Raw genomic sequence first — 19,296 nt, forward strand, 5'->3', positions numbered from 1 at the left:
GCCAGAAGTGTGTGGCAGAGAACTTATAGCCCATTTGAGATTTGTAAGAATGTGTAGCCCATTTTTGAATTCTAATGGAATTTACTACAACCCATTTACAGTTTGTTAAAAGTTCATCCCATTTCAACCAACCGTTCAAAACAGAATTCAATAAAATTTCCCACATTTTGATGGGATCCGAAATATTTTTATCCCGATTTAAATATAAATTTATATTACGTAAAAATCCAACGAAACATTGCGCCCGCAACAATTAATGAAATTAAAATTTTCAATATCCAAAAATAGTAATTTATAAAGTAATCACGTGTTTGGTGCATTTTTTTATAGTTACTGCCCAGTTTTTATAATTACATCCCATTTATTATTTCTTAAAGCCCATTTTCTTGTTAAGCCTAATGCATCCCTCCTAGGAAAGATTTGCAGCCCAGCGGGGCGGAGAATAACAACTTGACCTTCCCTGGGTATTCCTAAAACAAGTATAGTTGGGCCCAGTTAATACCTGCAGCGATGTTTTCGTGGTTGTTCAGAGGAGAAAAATTAAAATCTGGGCTAAACATAAAAAAACTCTGCAGTGCTCACACCTCAAAAACACAAATACTGCTCGAGCTGCTTGGTCCCAGCTGTCGGCCGCTTCTTGTGCAATTCTCTCGTTTATTGACTACTACATAGGTTGACATTGGTGTGGGACCGTGATGTCAGGAAACCAGGTGGAGCAAAATAAATTACTCCAGCGAGCGCTTCCACCTCTGCCTCGTTGTCTCCCATGGAAACCCCTTTCCTCCCTTTTTTTTGGTCGGGCAAGGACCAATGCATGCAGCACGTCCATGCGGTTATTAGGCAAGAAAGAAAAGCTCTTTGCATGCTATGAATTACGATGGACTGCATGGGTAGCTAATAAGGCATCCTCTTAACTGCTGTGATTAAATGTTGTGTTTAGAAGAGAGAAATATTCTTTTTTTCCACCAATCTGCTTGCACCTAGGTCGTGATGCACCTTCTAATACGACTTATTCACCTAGACTGAGGGAGTATAGTTTTATACATATATAATAAGGAGGCACTTGCGTACGTGAGGCTATGGACCTGGTGGGTCCCCATTTTCATCCTCTCCAAGTAATGTCATCTCCTCGCCCGCGTGCGCTTTCCGCCCGAAACAGTCAGCCCCGCCCGCCCCGCTTCCCGGTGCAGGCGATTGCTCCGCCTTCAAATGACACAAGTGCCATTCGTCCGTCCATCTACCGCCCACATTAATGACACACGGTTGCCAAGGCGGCTACTCCGGCGCCACACATCCGTCCCTCCGCCGGCCCACCATTGCTATATAAACTGCTGCGCCGGCCATAGTCGCAGTCATCCGCATATGTTCCCTTTCTCCTGTCCACACCACTACTTCCCACCATGGCTTCCTCGCGCTCTAGCGCTCTTTGGGACGGGCGGACAACGGACCACAAGGAGATGGCAGCCATTGCTTCCGACCGGCTGGCCGGCAGGCAGCCGGAGGACGACGACGTCCCAATGGAGAACATGGTAGTCGACAATCCGGCGCCAACCCCCTCCTCTGCGCCATCCTCGCCGGTGCATTGCACCATGGCCATCGGTGAGGCCCGTGTCCAATATATGGACAGTGTGAGGCAGATGCGTCAGGAGCAGTTCCGGGAGGCGCAGACCGACGCCGCCTACAACCACCATCTCCTCCAAGAGCACCTGCAGGCGGAGGAGCAGATCGCCGCGGAGCGGGCGGAGCAAGAGGCGCTGCTCGACTCGTACCGCTCCACCCGCAAGGGCCGCCTCGAGCGCTGGCGGTACCGCATGCGGGTGGCGGAGGCTGCGACCGCCTACAAAGAGGCTAGCAAAGAGGGCGATGAAGCGGGCGAGGCGCTGTTTGGCGAGACCGAGGACGAGGCAGAGGACAATGCCGGCTCCGACGAGTCCCCTCTCCGCTGGCATCGATGAGGCCGTGCTCCGCCGAGGCCACGCGGTGCTAACAACGAGGCAGAGGACACCGCCGGCTCCACCGAGGCCCCGCCCCGCCAACAACGAGGCAGAGGACATCGCCGGCTCAGCCGAGGCCCCACCCTGCCGGCAACGCGGGGCAGGATTTCCACCGCTCCACTGAGGCGCCGCCCGCCGGCAATGAGACAGAGGACATCGCCGGCTCCGTCGAGGCCCCGCCCCGCTACCAACGAGGCCGCACCACACAGAAAACGAGGAAGAGTAGAACACGGTAGGTCGCCACTGCTCGGGTCCAAGTAAGGCCACCGCTGCTACCCTCTTGTTGAAGCCAAGCTAGGCGGGTTAACCCACTAGTAGAAAAAGGGTCAATCGTGAAGCACATTAGTGCCGGTTTGTATTTGAGCCGACAGTAATGTATACATTAGTGCCGGTTCCAACGGCTAGCCGGGCCGCTTTCATTAGTACCGGTTCATGGCGAACCTTTAGCACCGGTTCGTGCCACGAACCGGTACTAATGAGAGTGGTGGCAGGATGTTGTCAGACAGGCGCCCCTCCAGCCCCTTTAGAAACGGTTCTTGCCACGAACCGGTACTAAAGGTCGTCCTATATAAACCCTTCGTCCACCAGCACTCTGTTCTTCCCCCTTTCCCCTCTCCGGCCCTCTCCTCTGTTCTTCCCTTCTTCCTCTCGAGTTCATCACAAAATTTGCCCAAAATTTGTCAAGATTTGAAGGCCCTCATCCATTCAAATGATCACAAAGGTTAGCAACTTTGTCCTTTCATCTCTCATTGCTAGATTAGCTCTTGCATTGGTTTATATAGTGATTAATTTGTGAGTTTAGTAATTTGGGAGGATATATATATATATATGTGCTAGTATTTGATTTATATGCAATTTGAGGTCAAAAATAACACTTAGTTTGCATATGTAGGTGTGGTTTACTTAGTGCCTTCTAAATCTCCATCGTAGCCACCGTCGATCGCCCGCACCGTCCCGTCGCCGGCACCACCTTGTGGTGAGCCTCTTCTTCATGAAATTTTATATAAAAATTGATGTGTGTGATTTGGATATATAGTTACTCATATAATTATCTTACCCGTACGTTGTTTGTTATACATATAGTGCCATGGTTTTGATATCCGTCCCCGTCGGCCCTAGTCCTTGTCATGATTCGGATGTGGTATGTATATTCTCTTTTAAAACTAGTTGCATTTCGTGTTTATGACAAGTTATGCCCATCAAGTTGACATAGAAATTTTTTCTAGGAGGTATCTGAACCTGAAATTCCAACCGACCCTATTGCCGAGAGGTTAAATTTAGTTGAAAGAGAAAACGAGTACTTGAAAGAAAAATTGAAAAGAATTGAGGGGGAGAAGATGGAATTGGAGTTGCATGTTGCCGATGTCGTCGATGATCACAAGATCAAGATGGAGAAAATGCGCTTGAAGATTAGAAAGATTAGAAAATATGCCATCGATAGTGAGGCTTGGTATCATTATGCTGTTGGATCCATTGTTACCTTAGTTGCGATCTTGATTGTATTTGTTGTTGCATTTAAATGCTTTAGCTAGAGAGTTATTTGTTTGTTGCACTTAAGTGTTGTATGAACTTTATGTATGAACTTGTATTAATTTGGTCTACTCGGTGTTGTGTAATGAAGATGAGCCGGCAATGGATGTACGATGACCGATGCTCTCCCCAGTTCGTTGAGGGCGTGCGTACTTTTCTGCTTGCGGCTGAGGCAAACAAGCGGGCGGATGGTTTTATGCCTTGTCCATGTGCTCGCTGTAAGAATGGTCACAATTACTCTACGTCAAGAACCATTCACGTCCACCTGTTTAAGACCGGTTTCATGCCCCATTATAATGTTTAGACCAAGCACGGAGAAAGAGGGGTTATGATGGAAGACAATGAAGAAGAAGAGGACGACGACAACTATCCTGGCCATGGGTTCCCTGAATACGATGATACAACAATGGGGGAAGAAGCTGAGCTGGTAATGCGGGAAGAAGCTGAGCCGGCAATGCGGGAAGAAGCTGAAGAAGAGGCATCAGATGAGCCCATTGATGATCTAGGTCGGGCCATTGCCGATGCAAAGAGAAACTGTGCAAGTGATTTGGAGAAGAAGAAGTTGCAGCGCATGTTAGAGGATCACAAAAAATTGTTGTACCCGAATTGCGTAGGTGACAAGAAAAAGCTGGGCACCATACTGGAATTGCTGCAATGGAAGGCAGAGAATGGTGTATCTGACAAGGGATTTGGAAAGTTGCTGGTAATGATAAAGGATATGCTTCCAAAGGACAACGAATTGCCCGAGAGTACGTACGAAGCAAAGAAGGTTGTCTGCCCTCTAGGGTTAGAGGTGCAGAAGATACATGCATGCCCTAATGATTGCATCCTCTACCGCGGTGAGTACGAGGATTTGAACGCTTGCCCGGTATGTGGTGCATTGCGCTATAAGATCTGCCGCGATGACCCTGGTGATGTCGAGGGCCGGCGCCCCAGGAAGAAGATTCCTGCGAAGGTGATGTGGTATGCTCCTATAATACCACGGTTGAAATGTTTGTTCCAAAACAAAGAGCATGCCAAGGCGATGCGATGGCATAGAGAAGACCGTAAGAAAGACGGAAAGTTGAGAGTACCCGCTGACGGGTCGCAGTGGAGAAAAATCGAAAGAAAGTACGGGAAGGAGTTTGCAGATGATGCAAGGAGCGTATGGTTTGGTCTAAGCGCAGATGGCATTAATCCTTTTGGGGAGCAGAGCAGCAACCATAGCACCTGGCCTGTGACTCTATGTTTGTATAACCTTCCTCCTTGGTTGTGCATGAAGCGGAAGTTCATTATGATGCCAGTGCTCATCCAAGGCCCTAAGCAACCCGACAACGACATTGATGTGTACCTAAGGCCATTAGTTGAAGAACTCTTACAACTGTGGAATGGAACAGGTGTACGTGCGTGGGATGAGCACATGGGGGAAGAATTTGACCTAAAGGTGTTGTTGTTTGGAAAGGATTTGAAGGTGGTGTTTGGAAAGGGTCCTGATGTAGATGATATGGTCAAGGATTTGAAGGTGGTGTTTGGAAAGGGTCCTGGTGGACAACCTATTACGAATGACGCTGACGGACGCGCACCCATGTGGAAGAAGAAATCTATATTTTGGGACCTGCCCTATTGGAAAGACCTCGAGGTCCACTCCGCAATCGACGTGATGCACGTGATGAAGAATCTTTGTGTGACCCTGCTTGGCTTCTTGGGCATGTATGGGATGACAAAAGATACACCTGAGGCACGGGAGGACCAGCAACGTATGCACGGAAAAGACGGCATACATCAGGGTCATGCAAGCTACGCTCTTACCAAAGAAGAGAAGGAAATCTTCTTTGAATGCCTGCTCAGTATTAAGGTACCGTCTGGCTTCTCGTTGAATATAAAGGGAATAATAAACATGGCAGAGAAAAAGTTCCAGAACCTAAAGTCTCATGACTGCCACATGATTATGACGCAACTGCTTCCGGTTGCATTGAGGGGGCTTCTACCGGAAAACGTTCGATTAGCCATTGTGAAGCTATGTGCATTTCTCAATGCAATCTCTCGGAAGGTAATCGATCCAGAAATCATACCAAGGTTACAGAATGATTTGGTGCAATGTCTTGTCAGTTTTGAGTTGGTGTTCCCACCATCCTTCTTCAACATCATGACGCACGTCCTAGTTCACCTATGCGAAGAGATTAACGTTTTGGGTCCTGTATTTCTACACAATATGTTCCCCTTTGAGAGGTTCATGGGAGTCTTAAAGAAATATGTTCATAACCGTGCTAGGCCAGAAGGAAGCATCTCCAAGGGCCGTCAAAATGAGGAGGTCATTGAGTTTTGTATTGACTTTATTCCTGACCTTAAGCCGATTGGTGTTCCTGAATCGCGGCATAAGGGCAGACTGGATGGAAAAGGCACGCTAGGAGGGGAACAAATAATATGTATGGACGGACATTCTCTCACTGAAGCACACTACACAGTTCTACAGAATTCCGCCTTGGTGGCTCCGTATATGGATGAACACAAGAATTTGCTACGCTCCAAACACCCGGAGCGGTCTGATGACTGGATTACACGTGAACAAACCAGGAGTTTCGCCAGCTGGTTGCAAGCACGTACCATGCATGACACCTCTATTGAAGATGACCTGTACTTGCTGTCCCAGTTACCATCTTCGAATATAATGACTTTCAAAGGGTACGAGATAAATGGTAATACATTTTACACGATCGCCCAAGATAAGAAGAGCACCAACCAAAACAGTGGTGTCCGCTTTGATGCAGAAACCAAGACGGGAAAGGAAACATATTATGGTTATATACAGGACATATGGGAACTTGACTATCGACGTGGTTTGAAGGTCCCTTTGTTTCGGTGCAAATGGGTCAATATGACACGAGGCGGGGTAACGAAAGACCCGCAGTACAGAATGACAACAGTGGATCTCAACAATCTTGCGTATGCAGACGAACCATTCGTCCTAGCCAATGATGTGGCACAGGTTTTCTATGTGAAGGACATGTCTACCAAGCCAAGAAAAAGAAAAGATAAGGAAGCGAATGCATCGTACGATGAGTCAAAGCGGCACATAGTTCTTTCTGGGAAGAGAAACATCGTGGGAGTGGATGACAAGACAGACAAGTCAGAAGATTATGAAAAGTTTGATGAAATTGCTCCATTCACAGTGAATATTGACCCGAGCATCCTGTTAAATGATGAAGATTTTCCATGGCTACGACGCAAAGGGACACACGTGAAGCAAAAGTTTCACACCCAAAGATCTGGGATGTGATCGGCTTAGCTATCATCACTTTCTTCTATGTTTCACACCCAGGAGGGAATCTCTGTAATAGTTAGGGTAGCTAGTTATGTGTTTTGGCATTTGAAACGCGAAGAAATTTTATGTGCAAGCAAATTCTTTCATGCATTTATTGATTTTTTCAGCTAAATGACCCTGAAATTGAAAAGCATTTCAAATGAACTCAGAAAAGGATGAAAGTTGGCATGGTATCATAATTTCACCCACATAGCATGTGCAAAAAAGTAGAGAGGGTTACCGCAAAAACTGGATGCACTTCGTGTACAAAATGGACAATCTGTTTCGAAGTATCAGGGTTTCGGACGAAAACTCATCCGTTACAAAGGCATTTCATTTTTAAATAACTTAAGCATTACCAAATTGAATATAATGATAAAACACACTAATATTAAACATAAGAAAAAAGAATCACTGGAAAATGTATTTTTAAAGTTAAGTTATTCACAAACTAGTGATTCACACAAATTTCAAATAATTCAAAATTTAAACTATTCAAATTTAAAAACTACCGGCACTAACTGAAAGTTTCTAAAAACTATCAAAAATATTCACAAAGAAACTCTAAATACAGCAAAAAACAACTAAAAATAAATAAAACAAAATAAATAAAGCAGAAAAGAAAAAACTAAATGAAAAAAGCCCACCTACCGGGCCACAGCGACCTGCATACGACTAGAAACCCAACCTGTTGTTGGGCCAGGATGCAGGCCCGCAAGCCCAATAGGCCCCACAGGGCAGAGTAGCAGAGGTAGGCCCAGAAGGCCTGCTTTAGAGAGGAGCTCGAGACAGCAGCGGCGGCGGGGCTTATAAGCAGGTGTTAGCGCCCTTCGGCTAGCGAGGTGGGACTAAACTTCTGCGCCCCTCGCCTGGCAGCGCACCCCCTTTAGTACCGGGTCGTGGCACCAACCGGTACTAAAGGGGGGGCCTTTAGTACCGGTTGGAGCCAGGAACCGGTACTAAAGTGGGGTGCTCCCTCCCGCTTGGCCTGGCCAAAATAGGCCTTTAGTACCGGTTGGTGGCTCCAACTGGTACTAAAGGTGTCCCCTATATAAGAAACACTTCGGAAATTTTCAGTTTCTCATCTCCCACTTCTCTTTGCCGCCGCCCCGTCCCGCGCCATCGCCGCCCCCGTCCTCGTCGCGCCGTCCCCGTCGACTCCGCGACGCCCCCGTCCTCGTCGCGTCGTCCCCGTCGACTCCGCGGCACCCCGTCGCCGTCCCGGTCGCCGATCCCCTCGCTTCGCCGTCGCCGTCGCCTTTGGATCGACCTCGCCCTCGCCGTCGCCGTCGCCTGGACCTTGCCCGCGCGCGCTGTGAGCCCCTCCCCTGGCCCCTCTCCTCCCTCCAATCGATCGTAGCGCACACCGGCGCCGGCGCCGGCGCCGACCGTAGCGCACACACACGCGCGCGCGCACACACACACTACATGCACGCACACACACACACACACTACACACACACTAGACGCGCACACACACACAATTTAGCTTTTAGTTTGTTCTGTTTTTCTGTTTTTCATACAAAGTTTTAGATGAATTAATTAATTAGATTAGATTAATGTCAAATAGTATGTAGAAATGTTAGTTATAATATATATAATGTCAAATGTTATAGAAATGTTAGTTATATAGAAATGTTAGAAATTTTGGAAATGTTAGTTTTAGCTAGCTAGATGAATTAGATTAATTTCAAATTGTTAGACGATGATCGATGTTTTTTTAGTTTCTTATATTTTTAGTTATAAAATTTAGAATTTGCATATATGAAATCATCACAATCCATCATTTAAAAAATGTTACTTTACTTTTGCGGCATATAGTATTTTGTTGTCGACGATGCCCGGCCCGCATCCTCGCCGTCGACACGTCCGCGACGACGTCCTGCTTCAGAGGACCCATGTCTGGGACTGGGCTCCGCCGGGCTGGCACTGGGAGGTGCTACCTTCAGGGGCGCGACGCTTGGTGAGGAACCCGGCCCCGGGTCCCGTCGTCGACCCTCATCTCCTTTGGTGGCATTCACGTGGGCCACTTTCGGTGCGGAGGGAGACGGCCCCGCTGGAGGTGGTACGTCGCCGTGTCAGGGAGGAGGACGAGCACGTCCATCGCTACATGGCTGCTATGGACGTCAGGTTCTCCAATACCTGGCAGGTTCTTTGGGGAGATCACCCGAGCTATGTAGAAAATGAGCAAGTATTATGAAAAGCAGGTAGAGGACAGCATGCTAGAGTTCTTGAAGCACCTCAAATACAATGAAGATATACTACTTCCTTACAACTTCGAGTGAGTCACACTTTCTTGTACTACAAATTCTCTATTTTTGCCTACTAGTTAGCTACATGTTTTTGCTTACATATGCCCGCTTAATTAAGACATGCAAACGTGTGTGCATGCAGATTTCACTGGATCTTGTGTATCATTAAAGTTGATGCCGGAACAGTTGAAATACTGAACTCGCTACTCAAAGCAAATAGTGACTACAACATCTTGTATGGGATAGTCAACAGGTAATTTCAATCATTATTAACTATATATCTCGGCCTATTTAGTTCGTCATTTCATGATATGAACTATTTAATAACCCCTTTATTCGTTTTCTTTGTCGGCGGGCAGGGCTTGGGCAAGGTTCATCAGCGTCACGGAAGGCGAATGGAAACCACAGCTGAAATGGTTTCGATCCGAGGTAAGTAATTAAGTAGTACTAGCTAGCTAGCTAGCTGCCATCTCTTTAATTATCATGCTTGATTAATTATTATCTGATCAAATTAAATTCCAGTCTCGTAATAAAGGCCCTGAAGCAGGCGCAGGGGACTAATCTGTGTGCATACTACGTTTGCGAGAACATTCGCATGATGGCGTCCGAAAGGAGCAGATCTCAAAGACAAGAATGGGTACGCTTGTCAGAACACTATTCACAATTTTTACACCATTATCGATATCTAGTCACACAACTAATACACATGCATATTGATCTCCTTCTTAACAGTTCAAAGAGGTGCGGGACAAGCTCCTAGAAACGGAGCGCGTAGAAGCACTTCAAGAGGAAATAGCGGGACTTTTGCTCGACCAGGTCATAAATCCGAAGGGAGAATACTATTACCCGCTACCGCCCCCATCGAACATGTCATGAACCACTTCCAATTGTCATCGTGCTCCGAAGGCACCAATTAAGCTAATGCCACTGGCTCCGAAGGCAACATGCATATGTAGGAGAAATTGTATATAGTTATACATGTGTGTATGTGTAAATTAATATGGTGGTTTGTGAGACATTGATGATATATATATATATATATATGATTGGTTCTACTAGAAATTCTATTTATATATATATATATATATGCATAACGTGTACAATGTGTAGTACCGTAAAATACCAGCAAACGAAAAAGAATTAAAATGGAAAACACAAAATTAAATGAAAAAGAAATCATAAAACCAAAAATCCAGCAAACATTTTAGTACTGGTTGGTGTTACCAACCGGTACTAAAGGGCTCCCGGCCCCCGGAGCTGGCTCGTGCCACGTGGTTGCCCTTTAGCACCGGTTCGTGCTGAACTGGTACTAAAGGGGGGGGGCTTTAGTGCCGAAATGTTAGTGCCGGTTTCAAAACCGGCACTAAAGGGCCTTACGAACCGGTGCTATTGCCCTGTTCTGCACTAGTGACCATTGACGGCCGGTTAGCTTCTTGGCGGCGACGTGGAGTCAGGGAGTTCCGCTGGAGAATAACGCTGCTTCTACCTAACTGCTGGTGTAGTTGGCTAACTGAGACGTGGGCCCAACAGGCCACATGTCAGTTACGCAACTGGACCTGCAGTTAAGTCACTGAAGCTTCTGTTCGGCTCAGCGGGACACAGGTGGGTATCTTCGGTTAATTAATTATACCTCCAGCGCACCCCTTTTAGTTGAAGAATGTATGAAATGTAATGAAATCTGGCATGTTTATATGAAATCCGACCGTGTATGAATGAATTTATTTCTATTAGTCCGAATTCCTGTATCACTAGCATTGGATGAACATGCAAAACAATACGTACTAGCATTATTCCCAGGGTGATCACCTCGTTTGCAGCAGTTTCACATGTACTCCCTCCGGTCCTTTCTAGTCTGCATACAAGTTTTGTCTGCAGCCAAAGTATCTCTACTTTGACCAATCTTATACAAAAAAGTATGCACTTTCACAATGTGCGAAGTAAAAAGGAACAGAAGGAGTACAAAGAGTTTGAGCAGCTTTTTAGCGTTTCTGTACATTGCAATCAAACACACAGGCCTGGAAATTCATAGAGAACATTCAAAACAATTGATGATTATGCATCTCAGCGACTCACATGTTAGAGGCAATATTTACTTCACAACTAAAGAATAAATAAAAAATTGATCGACGCTGCTGACCACAAAAGGCGTCCCATTCGAAAATATCAAACGCATGTCTTGCTAAAATCAATGAGCAAAATTTGACAAGGTTGTCCCATTCCAAAATATCAAATGCCTACGATTGTGGAATGGGCAGGGTTTGTCATCAGTTCGGACATTGACATGGCACCTCGTGCTAAATAAACCAGCCGTTCTTTTTGTGCAGTTCCACCAAAATCAACCAAATTTGCGGGTAGCTTGTATGATTTCGGCCTTATAAGTTGCAACGCCTTGAACTTGTCAGGACCTCTTTCTTGTGGTGGAAATGAATGATTCGATGTATTCATGAACATTTTGTGCAGTTCCCATTGAAATCAAGCTGAGCACCCCTGTTTGCACAAATACAAAAAAGTGATTAGTATAGAGCAAATTGTACTATGAATTGACAATTTCAACAGGCACATACATGGTCTATGTAGAGCACACTTTTAGAAAAATGGAACTCACCAGAAAGAATCCTAGAACAACATTGTACTCGCGCATTACAGCAAAAAAATGGTGCACATACAGATTGGAAATCTTGTCTCCATTTGTGCAGTTCACTAAAATCAAGCAACATTATCGTACAGGTAGCACAACATATGAATGCACACTGCAGAATCATGTGAAAGAAGGCTAGTACTGACTTCTCATGATGCGGAATTCAAACAACTCACAAGAAGAAGATCTGAACCAAATTCGCCTTAACGGATAGGAAGTAAGATCTCCTCTTGTGCAGTTCCACTAAGATCAAGCAATCAAGCAACGTTGTTAGTGTGACATTTTGGTTGAACTTCACAAAACACTCTTAAAACAAAAGTGTTTTGTGAAGTGCAACAAAAGGTCACAATGGCAACGAGGTGAAGCACATAACCCTGTTTACACAGAGGTGCAAAGGAAACAATTAGTGGTCAATAACGGTGGATGCCACAGAAGCCAACAAAAAGAAGCATCTACCTTATCTAAATGGGAAAGAAAGCAAGACAGTAGCATTTCTCAAACGATGGCATTGATTAATATTAACATAGAGATGATATTAAGAATAAAATTCATTAAACATGTAATTTGCTTTTAACTATGGCATTGCATCAATTTTACAGCGGCATTATTAGAGGGTGTTTGTTTACAGGGACATTTTGGTGTAGGGACTAAAAAAACTCCGTGTCAGTCCCATCTAAGCCAAAGAGGAGGGAATTTTAGGGACTAAAAGTGGGCATTTGGGACTAGAGAAAGAAGACCCCGAGGGAGTCTTTTTGGGACTTTTTCCAACAGTTGCCCCTGCCACGCATCGCACCTTGTCTCTATTAGTTCATTACTAGGGGTAACATGGTCTTTTAGCATGTCATTTAATAACCTCTAGTCCATGTTTAGTCCCTGGAACCCAGCAGGTAGGGACTAGGGAGTTTTTAACCAAACATGGCCTTAGATTAACAACAGCTAATGAGTTGCATAGGACAGTGGACGCACTAGCACCATGTGCATCTACCGATGTACTGTGGTCATGCACAGTCTGTTGCAACAAAGAACAAACAACCAAGGAGCATATTTGTGTTGGTCCCAGTTTTGTTATCTTTAGACGCCTTTCCCTATGTGAGCGCAGCAAATCTAGTCCTGCTCAAACTCTACAGCCTTGTCCCTTCCTTTCCTTTTTGAACTAGTACTTTCACCCCTTCCTTTCCTCTTTGAACCACGTCTTAGATTTATGTGATACAACTTTCCCCACTACTTTCCCCCATTCCTTTCCTATTTGAACCACGTCCTAGATTAATGCTATACAACTTTCCCCCTTCATTTCCTCTTTGAACCACGTCCTAGATTCATGCTATATACAACTTTTCCCACTACTTTCCCCCACTCCTTTCCTCTTTGAACCACGTCCTAGATTCATGGTATACATGTAGCTAGAGCAATGCATGTGGAGTAAGTAAATTATACCTTAAGGTTCTTGGGACGTGGTTCGGTGGGCGATGGGACGTCGGCGAAGAAGAAGGGGTCGGAGGCCCTCCCGCGCCACCGCTGGGTGGAAAGTGAACAGCTGCGCCGGTAGTCCCTCGCCGACGGCGACAGCGTTGAGCCTCCTTCCCTTCCCGGCGGACGGATCCTGCCGGATCTTTGAGTAGCAGTGAGGGGAGAGAGAGGCCAACGAAGTCTTGTTTAGATCTGGAGAGGGTGAGAGAGTGTGAAGAGAGCAACTACAAGCGCTGAGGCTCCAATGGGAGAGGGCAAGAGAGTGTGAAGAGAGCAACTACAAGCGCTGAGGCTCAAGTGGGAGAGGGCGAGAGAGTGTGAAGAGAGCAACTACAAGCGCTGAGGCTCCGGCGTGTATATATATACTGGAGAGAGAGTGTGAAGAGTGCAAACCCTAGAAAACATTTTGACGAGTCTAAGAATCCATCCTGGCACAAATTATGCTCAAGTGTAGTTATCGAACCCGAGACCTCAGGTTTGATGAGCGAACAGGCTAACCAGCTACACAACCCTCCCGTTATGTTCAACGAGAGGGAAATAACCTTTTATACATTCCTGCATTCGTGTGACAAGCATGCCGTGTTTTTTTTGTGTGTGTGTGGGAGTCATTGGGATTTCAATCATAATCGTGTCATGTGGCTTTGGTGGTAAGACTATCCACAGTGGTGCTGAAATAATGCAGCCTTAGTCACCTTACCTCTCTCCACGTAGTACGTTGGGTCCCACCAGTCAGAGGGTGAAACAAACAAATTAATAAGAAAAATTAAAAGCGCCAGCGGTGTATCTTACCTCACACATCTCGCTACTACTTGGGAACACTGTCCAATTGATCCCTCTGTTCGCTCACGTACTATTTTAAGTGAATCCTTATTGTAACATGCACACAAATTTTGGGCACTTGTATTCGACTTAAGTCAGTGTGCCACCGTATCTCGTATACTTACTACTCCCTCCGTCTAGGTGTAATAAGTCACGTTAGAAGGTGCAACAGGACCAAGGTGCGTGCGTGTGCGTGTGTGTGTGTGTGTGTGTAACACCATGTGTGTGTTAGAGAGAGCGACAGATCGACCTACTGCTACAGAGAGATGTCGTGTAGTGTACGATTTTAGCCGCAAGAGTCGGTGCATCCTCTCGTTTCCGGGCGTGTCCGGTAGGGACATGCGGACAGCTGCCATGCCCGCTCCTGACCAGCCTGGCCCACCCAAAGCTCCTCCATCGCCCGCGCGCGCTTCCCGTCCGAAACGGTCAGCGCCGCTCCAAAGAATCGGTGCCGCATTCATACCCGGGCAGACCGGACGCGACCTCTCACTGGCGCAAGAGTGATGGTTGCTTCGTCCGTCCAACTTACTGCTGGGTCTATGTGATTTGACGTCTCATTGGTCTTTATTACTGAGGTGGTAGGACTGCTGGATGTCCCACGCTTTCGGCGAAAGGAGGTATACTACTGCTAGATTACAATTTTCTCCATTCTTACAGCGGAGGCATGCAAGAGTAGTGAAAACACGCAGGCTCAGTGATTACATGGCCCACCTCACACTATCACCATGCGACACCTAACTCTTTACATAGTACTCCCTCCGTTCCTAAATATTACTAGATGAGTTCCCACACGTTGGCGCGGAACAGCGGTATATCTCTCTGCGCAAAATTATCGATTTCATAGAACAAAAAAACTCTATAATCGCATGACAAATGTGGCAGCCAAACTAAATAAACTTCCATCATCATTTAGATAATCCCACGTAAGGAAAAAAGATCAGCCAACTCCTACTGCATAATGGGATTATATTTTTCTTTCTGACATGTTAATGGGACTTAAAAGCTCACTTACATGCATGCTACCGGTGCATGCTTGCATGCAGACATGTTGATGTGATTTAAAATCCACTCACATGCATGTGGCACGATATTTCTGCATGCTTGTATGTGGCTTAGTGCGGAGCCTCTCAACGTCAAGATCAGATGACTATTATGGACTGATTTACTTCATCTAATGGCTACATCAATTTTGATGACATGGCTCAAGGAGAGGATAGAGAATTCCTAGTAGTGGGGGCTAGCTATTACTAGTAGATATAAGACTTTGTAGAGATTCCACTACATATGGAACAAAATGAATGAATCTACACTTAAAATGCATCTATATACATTCGCATGTGGTTCATGGTGAAATCTCTACAAAGACTTATATTTAGGAACGGAGGAAGTACTAGTATAGTACGTACTGTAATTTATCAGCGAGATAAATTTGTACAATGCTACGAAGCTTCCAGCTTCTATTACATGTATCTTGCGTCCAAGGTTGCCCGTTGCAACATTTCATCAAATACAAAGGAGACTAACATGAATGCTATTGCATCTCAATGATTGACAGATCATAGCAAATATGTACTCCCTCTATTCCAAAATAAGTTTCTCAACTTTGTGCAAACTTTAGTACAAATTTGTACTACTACTAAAGTTGACACTTATTTTGGAATAGAGGCAGCTAAAGAAAAATAGATCCATGCAGTCCCTAGCCCTTGAACCGTGAACCCTGACCAGGCTTCAATTTGCTGGCAACGTTCGAGCTTCCTAATAAATGAAGTTTGCAACCTTTTGACCATCGGATCATTTTGTGTAGTTTCACCAAAATCGAGATGAGCATCCTTGTGGTAAAGAAATTGAACAAGTGTGATTAGAATAAGATTACTGGGACTAGTTGATGAGACATAAACTCATCACAAATACAGTACGTAGAAGCCAGTAGAGGTATGTGCGGGGCAAAGAAGTAGATAAATATACACAGGGAGTGATGTGGGCAGCTGGAGCAGTGGTGCAAGCCAGCTGTAAAGGGAGATGTACCTGAGGGACGTAGCTCAACCTTGAGGAGGGCGGCGGGAGGCAGAAACTGCCCACGTCGCGGCAGTGAGCAAGGGACGAAGGCAACCTCACCGGCTTTGTGAGAGAGAACAGCGGGGACCCCTGATTGGGACGTGCCGATAGTGGGTTTTCGCCGTCGGCGACGGCCACCGCATCTACATTAAGCATCCACCCCTTCCCCAAGCGGACGTGATCCGCCGGGTTGTTAGAGATGTGGCCACTGTCATTTTGTGCGAGAGAGTGTGAAGAGAGCAACCCTAGCAAGCAACCGTGTAGGCTAGCCTGTCCTGACTATGTATATAGTGGAGCGGTTTCCTTTTCTCTCCATATGAACCTATCATATTGCGTACGTGCCACTGAAGAAAAAAAACTTTATTTATAAATGACGCGGCACCTAGTACTCGTTCTCCTATAACCTTGCGCTTGGCATCTCCAAAATATTAACCTTGCGATTGGCTCTTCGCCTCTTCGGGAAGTCGAGCAATAATAGTAGTGCAGTATATATCGTTCTGGCTATATGAGACCGAATGAATTGCTGCACGTCCACCACGTGGGCGAGGGTCGAGGGGCGAGGGAGAGTGCTACATACGGAACAAAATGAGTGAATCTACACTCTAAATTACGTCTATATACATCAGTGTTTGGAGTATGTACAAGGAGTTCATATTGAAATCTACTAAAGGACATATATATTCCAAACAATATGATATAATCTCTATAACCAAGGTAGTAGGGACGGGGAGTAAACGGAGGAAGTAGTAAATTTTTCTCCTCGTCCTGCAAGCCACCGCGCGCATGGGCGAGGGAGCGGGTGTAAGGCGTAGTAAGCAAGCTTCACCTTATCCTGCGAGCCACCGCGCCCGTGGGCGGGGGAGACGGCATACTAAGCAAGCTTCTACTCATTCTGCGAGTTGATGGGACACATCGAGTCGCAATTTGTTTGTTCACCAGTGTATAGAGCCTTGCCTCTAAGGTAGGCCCCACATGGTTTGCCTCTTTTTTTAACATAACACGTCAAGTCGCAATTTGTTTGTTCACCCGTGGTATACGATCCTCCCTCCACCAAGTGGACAACCAGTACACGTGCCAAATTACCACATGGGCTGCCTTTTTCGTACTGAAATGAGCTCCACCGTGTACCTGCGCGGGTGTGGTTGGGAAAGAGACGGGAGTACGTGCATCGTGCATGCACCTCTTCTCTTCGTGCACGTCCCCCACCTACGTGGGTGTGTGTGAGAGATACAAACCGCGTTCGCGAGTGTTTTTTGTTTTGGGGTGGGGGTGGGGTGGGGGTTGATTTCGTGAATTATTTGTGGGAATATGTGTCGATGACATCTCAAACAAAATTTTGCATGCAATGTGTGTGAAATGGAGGCCTATCCATATCATACATAGAGGGTTGGGCAATCCACGAGAAGAGAGGGAGGGGTCATATCTATCGATAGAGTCGAAGAGAGGATCAAGTGGGTGGGTGCGAGATCGATGAAGAGAGCCATCGAAATTGTGTGTGTGTACAAGTCAAAGATATAGGGCGACTGGCCTACCGACACGTTAGAGGGCACACGTCAAGTTTGTGTGTGGCAAGGAGACAGGACTAGAGCGCTTGATGTATCGGTGTGTGTGGGGGGGAGGGGGGTGGTGGTAGGGGTAGGCAAAGGCCTAACTATAGAAGTAGAACGACTCGTATATGTGTTGATAAGGAGAGACCCAGCTATGTCTTGAGGGAGATCGGTCGACATCCATGCATAACTGAAGGACGGGAAATATGATGGGAGAGAGAGAGAGGAGAGAGAGAGAGGGAGGGAGAGGGGTAGAGTGATGGATGGGTGATGGGGTTGCTTCTCAAAGATGGTGGGAGAGGGCTACTAGACAAACTGAGGATGGAACTGCAATGTTATCAATAAGAGTGGGGATGTGTTTCTGTGTGTGCCTGTGCGTGATAGATCTGTCGGGACACATCCTTGGATGATGAAGGGGAACCATGTGTTTGGTAAGCAAACCTAACTAGATCGGTAGATCAATTGTTGTTTGTCGGAGGAAGGGAGGGACACAACTAATGAGGTAGATCGATTGACGTGTGGGTAAAAAAGAGTTATAAGGACCTAGCAAGCTATATGTATAGCGAGAGATCGGTCGGTGTACGTCCATTTGTTAGAGGCAAATAAGGCCCAGCGAGACGGATAGACAGAGAGAATGGAGCTAGGAGGTGGTGCGAGAGGCCCAACTACTAGCTAGATAGGAGGCGGAGTGTGCGGTTGTGAGAGCGATGAAAAGAGGGGCGAAAGTTTACACGTGTGTCTGACCATATGAGAGACACGAGGCAAGGACACATAAAGGAGGAGATTGAAGGTGTGTTTGTATGTTGTAGGCAGGCATCGCTGGAGAGGTTTATCGATCGGTGTGTGTCGGAAAGGAGTTGTGGAGACTCTGGAAGAACGACCTAAAGAAAAAAATGAATGTGCCCGGAGGATAGAATGCCGAGGGAGGGGGAGGGCGAGGAGGGCGTGTGCATGCACGAGAGAAAGTTAGTGGTAGCTACAAAGGTTAGAGGATTGTGTGGGTGTAAGACACTAACAAAGATAATAATTTGATATGAAAGCGGATTCATATATTTGAATAGGAGATCATAGTGTTTTAAACATTGCATGCATGAATATAGCGGTGATACACGTGTTGTGCACATGTTATACCATAATGTGATAATGCATGGCGTTTTCAACTCACAGCTAAATGCCGAACAATCTAAACCATACTAGACATCAAACAATCTCACATTTTATTTGAATTCGTGATAATGTGTGGCGTTTGCAGCTTACAACTAAATATCGAACAATCTAAACAATACTATATATCAAACATTCTCACATTTTATTTGAATTTGTGGTAATGTGTGGTGTTTGCCACTCACATCTAAATACTTGTAGGCATAGGGGGCGGGGCACCATACATAATGTGATAAACACATTATACATATGAGACATGGTTTAGATTATGAAGATCTAGCTAGAGCTAGAAATGTAATGTGATTTGAAATCAAAATAAAGTGGATTCAAAAAATCTAGTTCGAGTTCATATAGTACACATAGTTCATATGTAACTCGAGACTAATCATGTGGTGTGCTGTGAAGATAATACACAAATGATGGTTTAACTTGACAATAATGATGATTGTAGATCTTATTAAAACAGAGAAATGAATTCAAATGCTTTGACTTCACAACAATCATTACTGTAGATCTTATTCAAATAGAGAAACGAATTCAAATTTAGTTC

Source organism: Triticum urartu, chromosome 3 (assembly GCF_003073215.2).
Source record: "Triticum urartu cultivar G1812 chromosome 3, Tu2.1, whole genome shotgun sequence".
Classification (NCBI taxonomy): domain Eukaryota; kingdom Viridiplantae; phylum Streptophyta; class Magnoliopsida; order Poales; family Poaceae; genus Triticum; species Triticum urartu.